General features: G+C 43.6%; 1 protein-coding gene and 1 pseudogene across 1 annotated transcript in view; one reads left to right on the forward strand and one right to left on the reverse strand.

Moving 5' to 3' along the window:
- The window catches only part of SLC16A2 (solute carrier family 16 member 2), a 323,490-nt gene that overhangs the window by 246,194 nt on the left and 56,318 nt on the right, over window positions 1–20,978 (reverse strand). The gene's annotated exons all lie outside the window — the stretch shown is intronic.
- Window positions 18,410–18,528, forward strand: LOC134950820 (5S ribosomal RNA; annotated as a pseudogene).

Raw genomic sequence — 20,978 nt, forward strand, 5'->3', positions numbered from 1 at the left:
TCATTTGTTTTACCCCTCCTGGTGTGTCTACCCTGTTGCATATCTTTGTAGCATCTCCAAAGAGGCATACTTTCCATTTGATGCCATTTGCAATGTCACCAATAAAGATATTAAAAAGCAGTGGTCCAAGTACAGATCCCTGGGGTTCTCCACTGGTAACATTTCCCTCCTGTGAATGCACTCCATGGGGTACTCCACTGGTAACATTTCCCTCCTGTGAATGCCCAGATTAAAGAACCTGCTAAAACAAATACAAATGTAAAAAGTGCAACAGATAACTGTTACTGCAGTCTGGTATGCATTTTAGGAATACCACCAAGCCTCACCCTGCTAGAAATAGACAATCACATAAAAATAGTATTGGGTACACCTTTGGCACTTTTTAAAATGATTACCTGTATATATAAAAAGATCAAATCATTGGTGAGAATTTCTGTCTTTAGACCCTTGATGTTGGATGTCTCCTTACGGTACATACATGCTGGCACCAGGGAGGTCTAGCCTCCAACCTGATGTGCTGCTGTACCATGTGACTGCAGCTGTCTTTAATACAGAGGGACTGTGTGTGAGACCGTAATGCGATGATGTAGTGTTCGCACTAGGATGCAGGCAGGGCTCAGAGGTCAGGGGCAGTACGTTTGCGCGTGTTCAAAGAGGGGGCTTCCTTTAAACTCTCCCTTTAATGTGAATACAAGCCATGAGCACGGCATCTATTCACCCAGTGGCAGCATGACAATGGGCAAGCTGTTTTAGCAGGGGCAGAGAGCATTTGACCCTTTAAAAATCGGGCAGGCACAACGCCTTACTAAAACAGCGTGAAGACTATAATGGTAGAGACACAAGTCTCCAATTACTATGCCCAGAAAGCCCATGGTAAGAGCCAAGGGGGCACTTAACGCAGATTTTTTGTTTGCACCCTCGAAGCTTACTGCAGGCAATTTAATAGCTCCGACTCTGGGTAATAAAAGCCTGCAGTTAGTCCCACAGCTAACTGAATCCCCCTCTCCCAACACACCTCGCCACAGGAACTCCCCTGGCGGCTCCATGGCTACTTACAGTCAGTTCGGAGCTCTAAAGAGACAGAGAGCAAAGCAATCAGCTCGCAGTCTCAAAAAAGAAAATAATCAGCACAGCAGCTGCGATGGATCAGCGGGCAGGGGGGTTTTGGGTACTCAGAAATCTTCCTGCATGCGCCATTGAGGTTGAATAGAGGTGAACAACAATCTCTGCTACTTACGGCACTCACTAAATATAATGTATAGGTATATAATGGTATGTTTTCTTCTTCTTTTACTCCTTATATAAAGTACCCAAATAATAAATAAAGGGTAAAGACTTCAGCAGCAATATGCTATCCACATGGGTTCTGTAATCTTGGGCTAAATTAAATATTGCCCAGATAGAAGGTGGAAATCCTCTCATTTAAAAAAAAAATAATAATAATAATAATAATAATAATTGTATTATACTTTTTTGTAGACGTCCTAAGCATTACTGTAGGTCATTTATATTTATTTTCATTATTTGCTTGGAGTGACACTGTGATTGGCACTAGTGGTTCCAGTCAGTTTTTTTTTTATATTTTACATTTTGCACTTTTTTTTTAATTGTATTTTTGCAACATTATACATATTATTGATATTAATGGTTTATTGTATAATTTCTATATGTGATTACATAAAGTGAGCCCCTGACTCCTAATCTGATTTCTATCCTCATGTATGGGAGTGGTGCTTCATTCTAAATTGGATAGAGGGAGGCAAGTGACCCACATACAGTATGTCTGTTTCCTTCTTCCAAAATGTCGGGCTTTGAGAAACGTTTTTCTGTAAAACGTCAAAAAATGTGTTAGCAAGCTGTATAAACAACTCCACATCTTCATAAAAAATAAATTTATATATATATATATATATATTTATTTATTGTTGTTCACTCTAGCGGACGGGCAGGGCACAGGTCCGTTAGGGGCATATATATCCCAAACTGTCCTTCATTAAGCAGGACAGTCCCATTTTCCTGGGACTGTCCTGCTGTCCAACTCACGCCCGGCAGTGTCCCGTGGAGGGGGAGTTAAGGGGAGCGCAGAGAATGCTGCTCTGCATGGCATGACAGAGCAGCAGGAGATGAGCATAGATGCCATGCAATCTTTTCACAGTGCCGAGGGAAGCCTGGGGGCAGCCCAGCATGTCAATGAGTGCTGGGTACGCCCCCACAGTGACGCGTATGGGGGGGTTCCGCGCCTTTTCCCAAGACTCGGCTCCCTTTTGGACGCAATTCGTCAATCTACAAAGTTGTGAGGTACGAAAATAAATAATAAATATATATTTATTTTTTTGAGTAGGTGGCCATGGGCTACATGCACCCCACCCTATTAGTGGCGAGTGCGGACACTGCACCCCACTTCTGTGGTTTTCTATTTGTTTGTATATTTTAGGGTTAATCCTTGGTTAACTCATTAACTGTGGCCACAAGCTCTGTTTATGCACCCCTATTATCTTAAACCTGTGTCAGCTGCCTTTCAGTAATTTATCAGCCAGTGTCAGGTGACGAGTGTACCTTTAAAAGCCATGGAGTTCATGGCAGATACACCTTAAACCAAGTAGGCATATTTGCAGTTATATTATGTGTGTTACAGTTGCCAGGTTTTTATTTTGTGATAGTGTAGGACCTGCATGAAGGTGGGGTACCTTGGCGAGCGGTTTGCAGGCTTCCGTGCATTGGCCAATTCACTAACTAAACCCCCATCAATTATTAATTTATTCCTAGATGTTGTGAGGATAAGTGAGCTTATTTTGGTGAGTGCTGAACATTCTGTTTCTATATTTTTGAGTAGGTGGCCATGGGCTACATGCACCCCACCCTATTAGTGGCGAGTGCGGACACTGCACCCCACTTCTGGGGTGACGAGTGCTGTGGTTTTCTATTTGTTTATATATATATATATATATATATATATATATATATATATATCGCTACACATTTTTTGAGAGGCACTCCTCGGCTTTGTAAATAATTTCCTTAGCTACAACTGCATGCTTTCAACGTTTCAGGTGCACATTATTAGCACCTTTTCGTCCTGACGAAAGGTGCTAATAAAGTGCACCTGAAACGTTGAAAGCATGCAGTTGTAGCTGTGGAAATTATTTACAAAGCCGAGGAGTGCCTCTCAAAAAATGTGTTGCTGTACATTGTGCCCTAGAGGTTCGGAGGGGGCACCCAGGTACTATCTGTTACTGCTTTATGGAGTGCCGGTCAAAATTGCTGGAATGAATATATATATATATATATATATATATATATATATAAAACGTAATGTTAAAATACTCAGTCTCTGCGCAAACAGTCCAAATGTTTCCAGAGTTGATTCCTCTCCTGCTTTTAAAACTCCTCCATGTGCAGCTACATCCAGCTCCAAGCCAATGGAGCAGAAGGATATTGTTGCTAGGAAATTAGGAGAGCGCACTGGTAAGTTTACAATGTAATATCTTTATAAATAAAGTGTAGTAGTAACGTACATCTCAGTTTTAGAAGACAAACACAGCATGTATTTAAAAACCGTCAGGGCTCTGCTCTGCTCCGTCTCGCTGATAACACTGCACCGGCTCTGGTTCCAGCAGCTGACGTCACAACGTCCACGGTGTGTAGCCACGCCCAACGCGTTTCAACCAATAGTGGTCTTCGTCAGGGGATGTGGTCATTGTCCATAAACAGGGGTTTTATACATACACCCTTCATTATAAATTTGACACTTTCACATCAGTTTAAAAGTGAGAGACACGTTTAGATATATTCTAATATACACCATTATAACAATTCACAACAAAATAAAAAGAGTGCAGCACACTAATGAGTCCCAATTCTCACAGAATTGATTTTCCTAACATAACATTAAACTGCAATTGCTTTTAATCATTTTAATGGTACCTTGCTATATAACTTATAGTTTGTTAACCTCATTTAGCTATAAGTTATATAGCAAGGTACCATTAAAATGATTAAAAGCAATTGCAGTTTAATGTTATGTTAGGAAAATCAATTCTGTGAGAATTGGGACTGATTAGTGTGCTGCACTCTTTTTATTTTGTTGTGAATTGTTATAATGGTGTATATTAGAATATATCTAAACGTGTCTCTCACTTTTAAACTGATGTGAAAGTGTTAAATTTATAATGAAGGGTGTATGTATAAAACCCCTGTTTATGGACAATGACCACATCCCCTGACGAAGACCACTATTGGTTGAAACGCGTTGGACGTGGCTACACACCGTGGACGTTGTGACGTCAGCTGCTGGAACCAGAGCCGGTGCAGTGTTATCAGCGTGACGGAGCAGAGCAGAGCCCTGACGGTTTTTAAATACATGCTGTGTTTGTCTTCTAAAACTGAGATGTACGTTACTACTACACTTTATTTATAAAGATATTACATTTTAAACTTACCAGTGCGCTCTCCTAATTTCCTAGCATATATATATATATATATATATATATATATATATATATTTGTATATATATATATTTGTATATTTATATATACCTCGTATATAATTGCCCAGTTCTGTCACTCTGTGACTGTGTGGATAACGCTGGGAGTGGCTAGGAACTCTCATTTTCGTTAGCAGCAGGTCTATCACACCCAGTCCACAGCTGATTGGGCGAGAAATGCCCTCCCAAACAGGTTACATTCAATGGGAGGCTCTGACCTTTGGCACCTGTGTGTTCCCAGAGCAGGATTAACAATGGCGCTGATGGAGCTGCAGCTCCAGCTTCACCCCCCAAAATAGGCCCAATGCATCTGCAGCAACATACCCTCCAACAATTTACACATAAAAAGTGACAAATTCGAAAAGGGGGCGTGGCCACGGGTGCAGTGGTGTGGCCACACCCGTTTTACTATACTTTCAATGGAAGTTTGGAGAGCCAAAAATCAGTAGAGACCATAAATAAAAGGTACACCAGCCAAAAAGGTACACTTGGAGAGTATGCCACTGCATCTGCAGCAAGTCTCAGTGCTATAGATAGGGGGGGGGGAAACTTTTACTGCAGCTTCCTATGGGGGTCATTCTGACCTGATCGCACGATGCAGTTCATCGCAGCGCGATGAATCACCTAGTACATAATATTATATATAAAGAATTATATATATAACCAAATTGCGCTATAATAATTCGCCTTAGAACCAAAATGTCCTTGGGGAAGGTCAGCTGCTATTCTCCAAATAGGTCCTCCTGCCAGTCGAGAACCAGGCGGTTAACAATGTAGATGGTTGTATGGAAAGTGCTCACAACAGGTAGTAGTGTCTCTTTAACTTTTCTCTCTTTAGGATAGTCCTTCAATTTGGGATTTGATCACGAGAAGATGGATAATTTTGCTGGGGTAGACAGCAGTGCCATTAAGACCTTATCCCACGAATGCTAATATTGATGCAAGAGTCATTCCTTTTAAAAAGAAGAAAAGATTTTATTAATAATAAATTTCATGGAAGTTTTAATTAACGAGTGATGCTGTTATCTGGGTGAATCTGGTGAGAGGGTATTTTGCAGAATTATCCATCTTCTCGTGATCAAATCCCAAATTGAAGGACTATCCTAAAAAGAAAAAAGTTAAAGAGACACTACTACCTGTTGTGAGCGCTCTCCATACAACTATATATATATATATATATATATATATATATATATATATATATATATATATATATATATATATATATATATATACACACACACACACATTAAATATAGACATACATACAGTATAGACACATACACACTGTATATAGTACGTCTTACATTTGAAATGTTATTTGTGTGATATACAAGTCGCTTGAACAGATCTATAATAAACAGTCCATAAAGCACGCCTTTATTCTACAGATTCTCTTCAATGACACCAAATTTGTTCTCATTTCCTGCACGCTGATGTGGGACTTGCTGAAGATTTGCCTTTAGGCCTAGAAAGTGCAGTCACTCACTCAGATTTTGCCTTTTTTTCCCTTTTACATAAGTTGCAAATTACCTATTTGATTGTAGCCCTGAAAATGTTAACCCTGTAGTATAATGTTCAACTATCCACCATTTCTACTTATACCCCTTTCAGACTGCGTAAGGCGGGTTGCATCCGGGAGCCGTACACAAGTGCGACCTGCCTGAGCCCCTTTATGCCGCTGTCCCCAAATTGGCATATTGCAGAGTTGGTGACGTCAGCGGTGACGGCGCTTGGAGATCAGATAATCTCCAATAGCCGCCCGTCCATATAGTGTAAACGGGAAATGGGTCGCATTGACCCGGCTTTCCGGTTCACACAGCACAGCGATCCGGGTTGAACACGTGTTCAACCCTGGTTGCTACCAGAGTTGAAATACCAGGGTGCTCGGCATGGATTATTTTAACTGGCCCCTTTTTGAAAGGGGTATTAGCAAAAATACAGCTGAATATAGTTAATACATATATCTACAGTATATAAAAACAATTTACTCACTTTATTAGTAGAGCAGGTATCAATAGAGTGCTGGGGAGCTCAGGAACTGCCTGTAATGAAGGCTTTATGCGTTTCAATGCAAGATAGGCACCTTCCTCAGAAGCAAGCAATCTTATTACAACTAGCTTGTTTATTACTAGACTGTGCACCCTTTTTTATGATTTTTAAGGATTTGCACATGCCATCTATTTAAAGGAAGCAGCACCTCAGTAACAAGGAATGGGACGTATTTTTACATTTGATGGCCTGACCTCTCTGATTGTGGTTTGTGATGTTGAGCTTGGCTGTACAAGTGTCTTCATTTGAATAGGCCACTTACTCTGAGCAGCTGGTTCTCATTGTTACTCTCTAAAATATTCACTTTCATCAGGTTAAGGGAATAATATTATTATATTTATTATTTTAATTATCGTACTGAGGGCTAAGGGTTAAGTATACTTTTATTAAAATACATCATTTTATTTTTTTATTTTTATTAAGCTTCTATTGATAGTAAGGGACACTATACATTTACCAATTTGTCAAGTTGGGTATGAAATCCCAGCAGATTGACAGCAGGATCCGGACTGCTAGAATTCCCAAAAATTCTGGTATTTTCACCATACCCCTAATTCTAACCCCATCCCCATATGCAGCCTATCCTTAACCTCCCCAACCACTGCAGACTAACCCTCCCGCTAGTGCCTAACCCCAACCAGTATACTTCCCTCCGGGATGTGTTGGGATTCCGGCTGTCGGAATTCTTACTGCCAATATTTTGACAGCATCCCAATATTTTTACAACCAGCAAAACGAATAGTGTAACAACTTTTTCATCTATGAATTGGGAGGATGATCAGTCAGACATGGATAACAATAGTATTTGGAAAGGGTGGGTTACTGTCACAGGGAATAAGAAACAGGGCTTGTGCAGTAGAGTAAACAAGTGTAGGGAGGGAATCAGTTTAGAGCATAGCAAGACAGTTAAGCCAGAGATTCCAAATATTCTAGCTTTTGTCTGTGAGGCTGTGTGTGAAGATTAGCTGTTTATAGGGAAGGGGGTCATTAACAAGCTTGGCCCACTGAGCTAAGTTTGGAGGTGTACACTGTGCCAGTCTGGACATAGGTCCAGAGTGCAAGATGCAATGGCATTCTCTAGGAGAGAAGTGCCATTACCGTTTATTTATAAGATGGCACAAAACTCTGCAGTGTTTGGCCATTCGTGTTACAAATGCAATCACACAGAAAACAAGCAAATCATATCTAGAAATAGAACAAGGACATACATGATTGATGAAGAAGGAGCAGACATGAGACGGTGGTAGAGCAGGCATGTTGGGTTAAACTGCAAAAACCGTGGACCAGTCTAAGCAAAAATGAATGCAGAAATCCGTGAAATAAATCCAACATTAATCCCATACTAAGCAGTTTTTCCAACCAAATGCATCTTATTAGTGTCTGCGTTATTACTTGACTTGCATGTTAGCTAGATATCTTTCACTGTAATGATTATGGGCTAGATGCATCATCGCTGGGAGAGTGATAAAATGGAGAGTGAAAAAGTACCAATCAGGTCCTAACTGCCAAGTCGCAGGCTGTGTTTGAAAAATGGCAGTTAGGAACCGATTGGCTGGTACTTTTTAACTCTCCATTTTATCACTCTCCAAGCAATGATGCATCTGGCCCTTTGTCTCTGAATGGATAAGCAGTAGTAAACGTATATATCACAAGTATTCATATTGGGTGCAATCCTTAGAAGCCTGGCCAAGCAAAGTGGGTGTGTCAGAATGTGGTACCTTTACCTGCATGCAGGAAGAAATACCACACAACATGCACAGCTGATTATTCTAAGTAATGTCAAAGTTCAGCAGCTGACACGATTGAGGATTTTCTTAGTGTCACCTGACTTTGCAGAGGTGAGATCACACTCCCCATTGTTGTATGTTTATTAGACTAGCATGTTAGGCATCTACGTGTCTCTAACCTGCAGGCTATTAGTTTATTTCCTATTATGGCACCCCACTGAAGCGCTAGACATACATTTATATCTGGCAGGGGCCACCACACTCTCTTCACAAGACAGTCCATACAAATCCTTAAGTTTAGGAACAGTTCTAGACAGGATGCCTTCCTCTTGGTAGCCATTACAGTCTAATCTTTAAATCAATATTGTAGGCCTCTGATTCACCATTGAAGGGCTTATATGTAGAATATACAAAGGAAATCACAGAGAATTGAACAGGGTACTAGACAACAGAAGCAAAGCCAATCACAGTGCCACCCAAATGTATAGAGATGTAATTATGTCAAAATTTAAAAGTCGACATTTATAATTTTGACACCACAATGTAGAGCTATGATGTTGACATTGTTCAAATGTTGACATCTGCAGAATGTCAGTATGTTCACGTCGACATCTTGCAGTTAGGCGTAGGCTACAGGCGGGTACGGTTACTCACTAAGGGAAGGGTCAATGGTTAGGGTTAGCGATACTCATCACCCCAAGAATCACAGGATCTACCGGAAGTTATCAGAACTTCACCACTGGACCAAGAAACCAACGCTGGATCCGACACACCAGGTATGTCACCCACTAGACCACAGGGACGTTTTGTAGACATTATAATCACGTCGATACATTTTACCACACCTGTGTAGTAAGCTATGATTTGGTGTTCTTGATGCAATTCTGGTGAAGTAGCCGGTAGATTTAAATCAGCGATTAGTTTTAAGGCACAAACAAACTGCTTGACAAAAACGGCTTTAAACCTAGCAGCCGGTATCGCACGAGGATTAGCAAATTAGAAACATATTACATTTAGTCCCATAAGTTTTGGAGGTGTTTAAGGCTGACTTGTCCCTTGATGGAGGGAAGGCAGACATATTTGTGAGCTGAGCCATTGTGAAATAAGAAACATGTAAAAAAAAGGAGTTTGAAACTATGCAACTGCAGAACAGGGAAGTCGGCTTCACCTGGTCTTTCCAAAAGTGCATTAAGGAAATAACTGTATGTAAGAAATTGTATAAAATTATAACCTGTTGCTTTTATGCTGCCAACATATTTCTTTGAAATTACTACATTTAGAAAAATAAGATTTTACTCACTGGTAAATCTATTTCTCGTAGTCCGTAGTGGATGCTGGGAACTCCGTAAGGACCATGGGGAATAGACGGGCTCCGCAGGAGACTGGGCACTCTAAAAGAAAGATTAGGTACTATCTGGTGTGCACTGGCTCCTCCCACTATGACCCTCCTCCAGACCTCAGTTAGGATACTGTGCCCGGAAGAGCTGACACAATAAGGAAGGATTTTGAATCCCGGGTAAGACTCATACCAGCCACACCAATCACACCGTATAACTCGTGATACTATACCCAGTTAACAGTATGAAATATAACTGAGCCTCTCAACAGATGGCTCAACAATAACCCTTTAGTTAGGCAATAACTATATACAAGTATTGCAGACAATCCGCACTTGGGATGGGCGCCCAGCATCCACTACGGACTACGAGAAATAGATTTACCAGTGAGTAAAATCTTATTTTCTCTGACGTCCTAGTGGATGCTGGGAACTCCGTAAGGACCATGGGGATTATACCAAAGCTCCCAAACGGGCGGGAGAGTGCGGATGACTCTGCAGCACCGAATGAGAGAACTCAAGGTCCTCCTCAGCCAGGGTATCAAATTTGTAGAATTTAGCAAACGTGTTTGCCCCTGACCAAGTTGCAGCTCGGCAAAGTTGTAAAGCCGAGACCCCTCGGGCAGCCGCCCAAGATGAGCCCACTTTCCTCGTGGAATGGGCTTTTACTGATTTAGGATGCAGCAATCCAGCCGCAGAATGCTCCAGCTGAATTGTGCTACAAATTCAGCGAGCAATAGTCTGCTTAGAAGCAGGAGCACCTAATTTGTTCGGTGCCTACAGGATAAAAAGCGAGTCAGTTTTCCCGACTCCAGCCGTCCTGGAAATATAAATTTTAAGGCCCTGACTACGTCCAGTAACTTGGAATCTTCCAAGGCCCTAGTAGCCGCAGGCACTACAATAGGTTGGTTCAAGTGAAAAGCTGATACCACCTTAGGGAGAAACTGGGGACGAGTCCTCAATTCTGCCCTATCCATATGGAAAATCAGATAAGGGCTTTTACATGACAAAGCCGCCAATTCTGACACACGCCTGGCCGAAGCCAAGGCCAATAACATGACCACTTTCCACGTGAGATATTTCAAATCCACAGTTTTAAGTGGCTCAAACCAATGTGATTTTAAGAAACTCAACACCACGTTGAGATCCCAAGGTGCCACAGGAGGCACAAAAGGGGGCTGAATATGTAGCACTCCCTTTACAAATGTCTGAACTCCAGGCAGTGAAGCCAGTTCTTTCTGGAAGAAAATCGACAGAGCCGAAATCTGGACCTTAATGGAACCCAAGTTTAGGCCCATAGTCACTCCTGACTGTAGGAAGTGCAGAAAACGACCCAGCTGAAATTCCTCTGTTGGGGCCTTCCTGGCCTCACACCACGCAACATATGGTTTGCGGTTACTTCTTTCCTGGCTTTTATCAGCGTAGGAATGACTTCCTCCGGAATGCCCTTTTCCTTTAGGATCCGGAATTCAACCGCCATGCCGTTAAACGCAGCCGCGGTAAGTCTTGGAACAGACAGGGCCCCTGCTGTAGCAGATCCTGTCTGAGCGGTAGAGGCCATGGGTCCTCTGATATCATTTCTTGAAGTTCTGGGTACCAAGCTCTTCTTGGCCCATCCGGAACCACGAGTATCGTTCTTACTCCTCGTTTTCTTATTATTCTCAGTACCTTTGGTATGAGAGGCAGAGGAGGGAATACATAAACCGACTGGTACACCCACGGTGTCACTAGAGCGTCCACAGCTATTGCCTGAGGGTCCCTTGACCTGGCGCAATATCTAGTTTTTTGTTTAGGCGGGACGCCATCATGTCCACCTGCGCCCTTTCCCAACGGTTTACCAACAGTTGGAAGACTTCTGGATGAAGTCCCCACTCTCCCGGGTGTATGTCTGCTGAGGAAGTCTGCTTCCCAGTTGTCCACTCCCGGAATGAACACTGCTGACAGTGCTAAGACATGATTTTCCGCCCATCGGAGAATCCTTGTGGCTTCTGCCATCGCCATCCTGCTTCTTGTGCCGCCCTGTCGGTTTACATGGGCGACTGCCGTGATGTTGTCTGATTGGATCAGTACCGGCTGGTTTTGAAGCAGAGGCCTTGCCAGACTTAGGGATTGTAAATGGCCCTCAGTTCCAGAATATTTATGTGTAGGGACGACTCCTGACTTGACCAAAGTCCTTGGAGATTTCTCCCTGTGTGACTGCCCCCCAGCCTCGAAGGCTGGCATCAGTGGTTACCAGGACCCAGTCCTGTATGCCGAATCTGCGGCCCTCTTGAAGATGAGCACTCTGCAGCCACCACAGTAGAGATACCCTGGTCCTTGGAGACAGGGTTATCAGCCGATGCATCTGAAGATGCGATCCCGACCACTTGTCCAAGAGGTCCCACTAAAAAGGTTCTTGCATGGAACCTGCCGAATGGAATTTTGCTTCGTAAGAAGCTACCATTTTTCCCAGGACTCGTGTGCAGTGATGCACCGATACCTGTTTTGGTTTCAGAAGGTCTCTGACTAGAGATGACAGCTCCTTGGCTTTCTCGTGCGGGAGAAACACTTTTTTCTGTTCTGTGTCCAGAACCATCCCCAGGAACAGTAGGCGTGTGGTAGGAACCAGCTGTGACTTTGGAATATATAGAATCCATCCGTGCTGTTGTAGCACTTCCCGAGATAGTGCTACTCCGACCAACAACTGCTCCTTGGACCTCGCCTTTATAAGGAGATCGTCCAAGTACGGGATAATTAAAACTCCCTTTTTTCGAAGGAGTATCATCATTTCTGCCATTACCTTGGTAAAGACCCTCGGTGCCGTGGACAGTCCAAACGGCAGTGTTTGGAATTGGTAATGGCAATCCTGTACCACATATCTGAGGTACTCCTGGTGAGGATGGTAAATGGGGACATGTAGGTAAGCATCCTTGATGTCCAGGGATACCATGTAATCCCCCTCCTCCAGGCTTGCAATAACCGCCCTGAGCGATTCCATCTTGAACTTGAATTTTTTTATGTATGTGTTCAAGGATTTCAAATTTCAAATGGGTCTCACCGAACCGTCCGGTTTCGGTACCACAAACAGTGTGGAATAGTAACCCCGTCCTTGTTGAAGTAGGGGCACCTTGACTATCACCTGCTGGGAATACAGCTTGTGAATTGCCTCTAGCACAGCCTCCCTGCCTGAGGGAGTTGTCGGCAAGGCAGATTTGAGGAAACGGCGGGGGGGAGACGCCTCGAATTCCAGCTTGTACCCCTGAGATACTACTTGAAGGATCCAGGGATCCACCTGTGAGCGAGCCCACTGATCGCTGAAATTTTTGAGGCGGCCCCCCACCGTACCTGGCTACGCCTGTGGAGCCCCCGCGTCATGCGGTGGACTCTGAGGAAGCGGGGGAAGAATTTTGATTCTGGGAACTGGCTGACTGGTGCAGCTTTTTCCCTCTTCCCTCGTCTCTGTGCAGAAAGGAAGCGCCTTTGACCCGCTTGCTTTTCTGAAGCCGAAAGGACTGTACCTGATAATACAGTGCTTTCTTAGGCTGTGAGGAAACCTGAGGTAAAAAAATTTCTTCCCAGCTGTTGCTGTGGATACGAGGTCCCAGAGACCATCCCCAAACAATTCCTCACCCTTATAAGGCTCTATGTGCCTTTTAAAGTTAGCATCACCTGTCCAGTGTCGGGTCTCTAATACCCTCCTGACAGAATGGACATTGCATTAATTCTGGATGCCAGCCGGCAAAATATCCCTCTGTGCATCCCTCATATATAAGACGACGTCTTATGTTCGCAAAATAGTATCCCTGTTTGACAGGGTTACAGACCACGCTGCAGCAGCACTATCCAGTGTTCTCAGTAAAGGCCTATCTTTTTCTCCTACAAAGTCTTTTGATAGGTTCCTGTGGGAAAAAGATTTAAGACTTTTCGGTCGCAAACTCCTGTTAAAAAAAATTTTTGCAAAAAGGACCCAACTGAAAGAGGGTGTGTCGGATACCCCCCTAACGGAGGAGGACAGCAACACACTAAGCATCCTGGAAGAACTCTATGCTGAATCCAACATGGATCCGGCAACAGACCGACGTCCAATTTGCAAAGGTAAATCAACTTTTTTTCCCTCAGATGATCATAGCCCCGAAGTGCGGGTATTTTTGAATTTGGTAGCCAAGGAATTTGATGACATCCACATGCGAATTAGCAACAAGAGATATGCATTTCCGGACAATCTGAAGAAAGAAGAAAGATCAGCACTTAAGGAACTGCATTCGTGGAAAGATGTGGTCATTAAACCGTCCGATAAAGGCGGGAACATCGTCATTTGGCCAACAGAGATGTATACAATTGAGGCTCTTCGCCAACTGAATCAGACGACTTGTTATCAAAAACTCGCCCACAATCCGATTCCACAGTTTTTGAGAGAATATTCTCAGCTGATTAATGAAGCATTTTCTACTGGTACCTTAACAAAGCAGGAACATAAATATCTCTCTGTTACCAATCCCAGGATGCCCACCTTTTACCTCCTCCCAAAGGTCCACAAGAACATCCGCAGACCACCTGGAAGACCCATCATGTCTGGAAATGGAGGGATGCTGGAACAACCAAGCCGCTTCCTGGACTTACATCTTCGGGAATATGTATTACAATTACCATCTTATCTACAGGATACATCGGATCTGCTCCGCAAAATTCAAGATATCAACTTTGAAGAACATTTCCTGTTAGCAACACTGGACGTGGAAGCCCTATATACCAGTATCGATCATCAAATGGGCCTAGAGGCAGCCAAATACTTCCTGGACTCCAGCGGGAATGAGGATTTCAATTCATTACTGTATAACCTGTTGAAATTTGTATTGGAGAAAAATCATTTCACCTTCCAGGATCGGTTCTACCTACAAATTAGGGGCACCGCTATGGGCGCAGCTTGCGCACCGACTTACGCAAATTTATTTTTGGGGAGATGGGAGCAAACTCACGTCTTTAACGCGCAGAATGATAAATACACGGAACATGTGCTAATCTGGCTTCGATACATAGACGATATTTTTATTATCTGGGATGGCACAGAGGAACTCTTGCTATCTTTTTTCCATCTACTCAACAGCAACAACCTGAACATAAAATTAACACACACAATTAGCAAGGACATGGTTGCCTTTCTGGACCTACGGGTTTACAAGTCTCCAAATGGCACGGTAGCAACAGAACTCTACCGAAAAGAAACAGCCACAAACAGTATCCTCCTCCAAACCAGCGCACATTTTCCCCCGACCATAGAGAACATTCCCAAAGGGGAATTTTTGAGACTGAGGCGAAACTGCTCGGAGCTAGACATCTATAAGGTGAAGAGCCTTGAACTGATCAATCGGCTCCTGGAGAGGGGATACAGCAAGCGCTCGCTTAAGCGGGCTCGCAAACAGGCACTTGACACCAGCAGAGATACTCATCTCACAACGCCAGTCTAAGAACAATAAGGATGAGACCAAAATCAGGTTTATCGGAACTTTCTGTCCTGAATGGAAACTCCTAAAACAGGCGATTGAAAAACATCTTCCCGTACTACAGACAGATCCAGACTTATCGCCCTACATAGACTCTAAAGTCAACATGAGTTGGCGTAGGTCGCGAAACATTAAAGATCACCTAGTCAGAAGTCATCTCATTAAAAAGACACCCACACAAAGTCAGATTACGGACTTCATGGCCAGCGGAATACCAGCACATACAACAGTGACGGGCTTTTTCCCTTGTGGAAAATGTAAGGCTTGCCCCCACATTCTGAAAACCAACTCGGTAGTAGATAGATATGGCAAGTCCATAAGGATCAAACAATTCTTTAATTGTGACACGCAAGCACTCGTCTATTGCATCACTTGCAGTTGCAATATTAGATATATTGGAATGACCACGCGTAAACTCAAAGAAAGAGCTTTGGAACATCTTGGCACCTGCCGCAATGCCGCCATGGACCTTGCCCAGGTGAAGCAGATAACTACAGTTGCCAGACATTTCCATACCTGCCATAAGGATCATCAGAAGGACCTCAAGATTTTTGGCCTAGAACAAATCCATCTGGGAATCAGGGGTGGCGACATCACGAAGGAACTTCTGAAAAAAGAAAGCGAGTGGACCTTCAGACTGGGTGGACTCCGTCCGAATGGCCTCAATGAGAATATTAATTACAACGTATTCTTGTAATTATAACCTGAGTCTGTCTTTATGACCTATCCAACCCCTCCCCTTCCCCGTTTTGGCTTTCACAATATCTGAGGTATATACCCCAGACAACCTCATGATTTCTAATGCCTCTTCACATCTGCTGTATCCAACATTTTCACGCTCCAACACGTAAATTCCTTTCCCCCTCAACAGCACCTTTCACGTGTCATTCATGTTCAACACCAGTCTTTTTCACTCCACTCACACCTCATCCTTGCACGGGCTCGATAACAACCTACACACTACATTCACTTTCATTTCTCACCAAGGGGGCACTCACCCCTCTCACCTATTCCTACTTGTCATGAGCAACACACACAAATACCTATCAGCCCGTGGCATTATAGCCACCTATGCCTTAACTGGCACCCTGTTACTATCATCTTCTCCCACTGGCCTGCACCACGATATTTCTCAATTTTCACATCACTTACCAGTGATGCACCCCATGGCCCGTTCTCAGTTCCCATAACCCTTTTCACTTCACTCACAGTATATCTCTCCTTTTTCCCCCCACATACCTTCCCCTCATCTCTACATTTTTTCACAATTTTACTTACACACATCCTATATTTAATTTTATCTGTATTCACATACATTGCGTTCTTCACCAATTTCTGCTCCCATTCCCCTTGTCAATTACATTTATCATATATTCCCAACTTGTCAACCTCTTCAAAATTCATCATATCATCCTCCCATACATACTTTGTACATCCTACACTCATACGCTCCAATCTCATCACTAATTCTATCATTTACACTCATATTTCTAGTTTCTCTCCCATACATTTCTTACACATTCCTTTTCTTATACCTTCATGCCCCCTTTTATTAATGGTTGTCTTTACTCATTTTTTCTATGCACCGAGGGTGGGCGGGTCAATCTGACCCCTCCCTGACTGCCCCTTAGTACTTACGAGGGCACGTCAGCAATCTTATGCCGGCCTCCCTCAGTCCTTCGCGTCTCGCACCGAGACGCTAGTATCCTAGCAACCGGACCATTAGGTAGTGGGCGGAAGTTCGGATGACAGCTTCCGCTCACACTTACCAGCACCCCGCGATGTTCACCGCAATAGAACGGGAATATTTCCCGCAATCCACACGCTACCCAGGCTACACCCTATCGCCCACGGTACCCAGACAGCTACATCCCATAGCCCACGGACCTCTATGTTATACAAGTCCTCAATTTGGTGACATACATAGGGCGGAAGTGAGAAGCGCCACTTCCGCCCTACACAGTTTAGTTTACCTTCTCTAACATAACCTGCACACATGACCCTTCTGTAAGGCTCTCGAATGAACCACATGCGTAAGACCTATCCGCCCACATGATCAGCCATAGGCTGGCAATAATTACTCAGGGTTTTTAAACACCCTGGTATGGAGACACTAGAGGAGCTGTTCAGGATGGAAGTAAACAAGCCCAAGATCGGGTGAAACGCATTTTCCTGCATTCCTACAAGCACCCGACCTGTCTGACACTTGGAGTGGTGATGTTGAACATTGTTGTATCATTCTTATTGCTAAGATTAAGCATTTTTGTTATAGTGGAGAATTTGCTCTAAACTTTATTGCTGGTGTTTCCAGCTCTAATATAATGTGCTACATTCATCTCTCACATCCAAGTAGAAACAGGATAGGTGTGGTGTGATTTCTGCATTCCTACAAGCACCCGACCTGTCTAACCTTTGGAGTGGCGATGTTGAACATTGTTGTATCATTTCTATTACTAAGATCAAGCACTTTGTTTATAGTGTATTTATTGCTCTGAGCTATATTGCTGTTGTTTCCAGCTCCAATCTAATGTGTCACACTCATCTCTCACATCCAAACACAAACAGGATAAATGTGGTGTGATTTTTGCATGTACCCCTGGTAATTTCTAATTGTGTATCGCATGCCCTCACTAAGCTCTCTCACCATTGAGAGAAGTGTTTAGGGGTATCTCTTCCCTTTTTGCCCTAGGCATAGCCCTGTGCCACTAATTAAGATCTGTCCCTATATGGGACACGTTGCTCATATTACTTTTGCAATCCGAGGTTCTGATGCACGACATAAGTTTATCCGTTAAACTGTTTATTGCTGCATAGATTCTAAAGTGCACCAATAACCATAGACCTATATACTTTTCCCTCACACTATACATTAGGTATTTGTTTTCACATATATTTTGTGCATTATTTTTTATTCTTCCACCTTTTCCATCTTTGGTGGATATTTGTTTTCAAACACCAGCCATCTTGTTCTATCTTTTAGGATTTTACACAAATCAGATATCTGAGGTAACCCCTAGGGTACCTACAGTTAACGTGTACATAACTTTCTATTGTGCTTTTTTCCTCTTCCCTTCTTAGAATCACATATATATCCTTTCTAACTGATCTTTCTTCTGTGAACTCTCATCCACGATTCAGAGGAGCGTGTCCCCGCAGGAGATACGCTTCCTCGGTCTAACGTGAACAGCAGATTCACACCTGTTTACTTTTCTGGTACCTATCATTTATTATTGTTTTCTCTTTTAAATACGTATTTCTGGCATTTTTTTCAGAGGAGGATTCTATCCCTCCATTTCGGTGCACTCTCATTGGTGCTATAGGTTTGAACTTTCCTACGACCATACCCCTACGTTCACGCCCAATCTCGTCCGATCTTGGAAGCTAAACGCAGGTGGGCTGGGTCAGTACCTAGATGGGCGACCATTAGGGAATACCCAGTGAAGTAGGAAATTCCCCTTCCTGTAGAAGAAATACCAACAGCAGTATCACCACTCATACCTTATTTCCTTATCTCTTTCAACTCATTATGTAGGTCATTGCTTAGAAGTGTTATCAAGTGTATGGGATCTCCCACTTCACAAGTGTAACCTAATCAGGGCTGCATTAATACAAACACAGTTTGTACAGATCTTGGGCAGAGGGAAGTAACTTAACACGTAGCTAACTTCCGACATGCAATTATCCAGGTATAATTAAGATCTGAACATTTATTTGGTAGACCTTTGTCTCCAGCTAACCTATCTACACCTACCCCATCTCCAACCTGTCATGTTTAACCCCTATGGACTTTAAAGAGCAGAAATAAATATTGTACTGGAATTTTTCCTCAAATATTTGACTTATCAACTAATAGATAGTCAACACAAGAGTGCGCCCAAACAAGAGTCATACTTTTGCCTCTACATATATACATTTTCCCCCCTTTTTTTGACTCTGGGCGCACCGCCACACGGACAGATACTATTGCGACATTTCAGCATTATTGTCCATTTTTGTGGCATTCATATTCATACGTACCTTGAATCTAGGTCGGTGCAGGATCAAAAAACTTCTTTTTTTGTGCAGCACTATCTGCAGGTCTCAGTCTAGTACCTGAGTGTGTAAATACAGACTTCAGGATAGCCTCCTGCTATTTATCAGCAGGTACCTTCAAAGTGGCCGTATCCTAAGACGGCAGTGCCACTTTTTTTGACAAACGTGTGAGTGCCTTATCCACCCTAGGAGATATCTCCCAGCGTAACTTATCCTCTGGCGGGAAAGGGTACGCCATCAGTAACTTTTTAGAAATTACCAGTTTCATATCGGGGGAACCCACGCTTTTTCACACTTCACTCATTTGATGGGGGAACAAAACACTTCCTGCTTTTTCTCCCCAAACATAAAACCCTTTTTTTTTTTTTTTTTAGTGGTACTTGGGTTAATGTCAGAAATGTGTAACACATTTTTTATTGCCGGGATCATGTAACGGATGTTCCTAGTGGATTGTGTATATGTCTCAACATCGTCGACACTGGAGTCAGACTCCGTGTCGACATCTGTGTCTGCCATCTGAGGGAGCGGGCGTTTTTGAGCCCCTGATGGCCTTTGAGACGCCTGGGCAGGCGCGGGCTGAGAAGCCGGCTGTCCCACAGCTGTTACGTCATCCAGCCTTTTATGTAAGGAGTTGACACTGTCGGTTAATACCTTCCACCTATCTATCCACTCTGGTGTCGGCCCCACAGGGGGCGACATCACATTTATCGGCATCTGCTCTGCCATCACATAAGCCTCCTCATTAAACGTGTCGACACAGCCGTACCGACACACCGCACACACACAGGGAATGCTCTGACTGAGGACAGGACCCCACACAGCCCTTTGGGGAGACAGAGAGAGAGTATGCCAGCACACACCAGAGCGCTATATAATTTAGGGATTAACACTATATTGTGAATTTTTCCCAATAGCTGCTTGTATATACAATATTGCGCCTAAATTTAGTGCCCCCCCTCTCTTTTTAACCCTTTGAGCCTGCAAACTACAGGGGAGAGCCTGGGGAGCTGTCTTCTAGCTGCACTGTGAAGAGAAAATGGCGCCAGTGTGCTGAGGGAGATGGCTCCGCCCCTTTTTCAGCTGACTTTTCTCCCGCTTTTTTATGGATTCTGGCAGGGGTAATTACCACATATATAGCCTCTGGGGCTATATATTGTGATTATTTTGCCAGCCAAGGTGTTTTTATTGCTGCTCAGGGCGCCCCCCACCCTCAGTGACCGGAGTGTGAAGTGTGTATGAGGAGCAATGGCGCACAGCTGCAGTGCTGTGCGCTACCTTGGTGAAGACTGTAGTCTTCTGCCGCCGATTTTCCGGTCCATCTTCATGCTTCTGGCTCTGTAAGGGGGACGGCGGCGCGGCTCCGGGAACGAACACCAAGGACGGGTCCTGCGGTCGATCCCTCTGGAGCTAATGGTGTCCAGTAGCCTAAGAAGCCCAAGCAGGTAGGTTCGCTTCTTCTCCCCTTAGTCCCTCGTTGCAGTGAGCCTGTTGCCAGCAGGTCTCACTGTAAAATAAAAAACCTAACATATACTTTCTTTCTAGGAGCTCAGGAGAGCCCCTAGTGTGCATCCAGCTCGGCCGGGCACAGAAATCTAACTGAGGTCTGGAGGAGGGTCATAGTGGGAGGAGCCAGTGCACACCAGATAGTACCTAATCTTTCTTTTAGAGTGCCCAGTCTCCTGCGGAGCCCGTCTATTCCCCATGGTCCTTACGGAGTTCCCAGCATCCACTAGGACGTCAGAGAAATAGAAGTGTGACTTAGCTAATTCTTTCAAGTTATTTTTCTGCAAATTTTTAAATTATACTTGTGAAGAATAAAAGAAAAATGTTACACGGACAGGGAGACCTAGCAACTTATTGTTTATAG

Source organism: Pseudophryne corroboree, chromosome 8 (assembly GCF_028390025.1).
Source record: "Pseudophryne corroboree isolate aPseCor3 chromosome 8, aPseCor3.hap2, whole genome shotgun sequence".
NCBI classification, from domain to species: Eukaryota; Metazoa; Chordata; class Amphibia; order Anura; family Myobatrachidae; genus Pseudophryne; species Pseudophryne corroboree.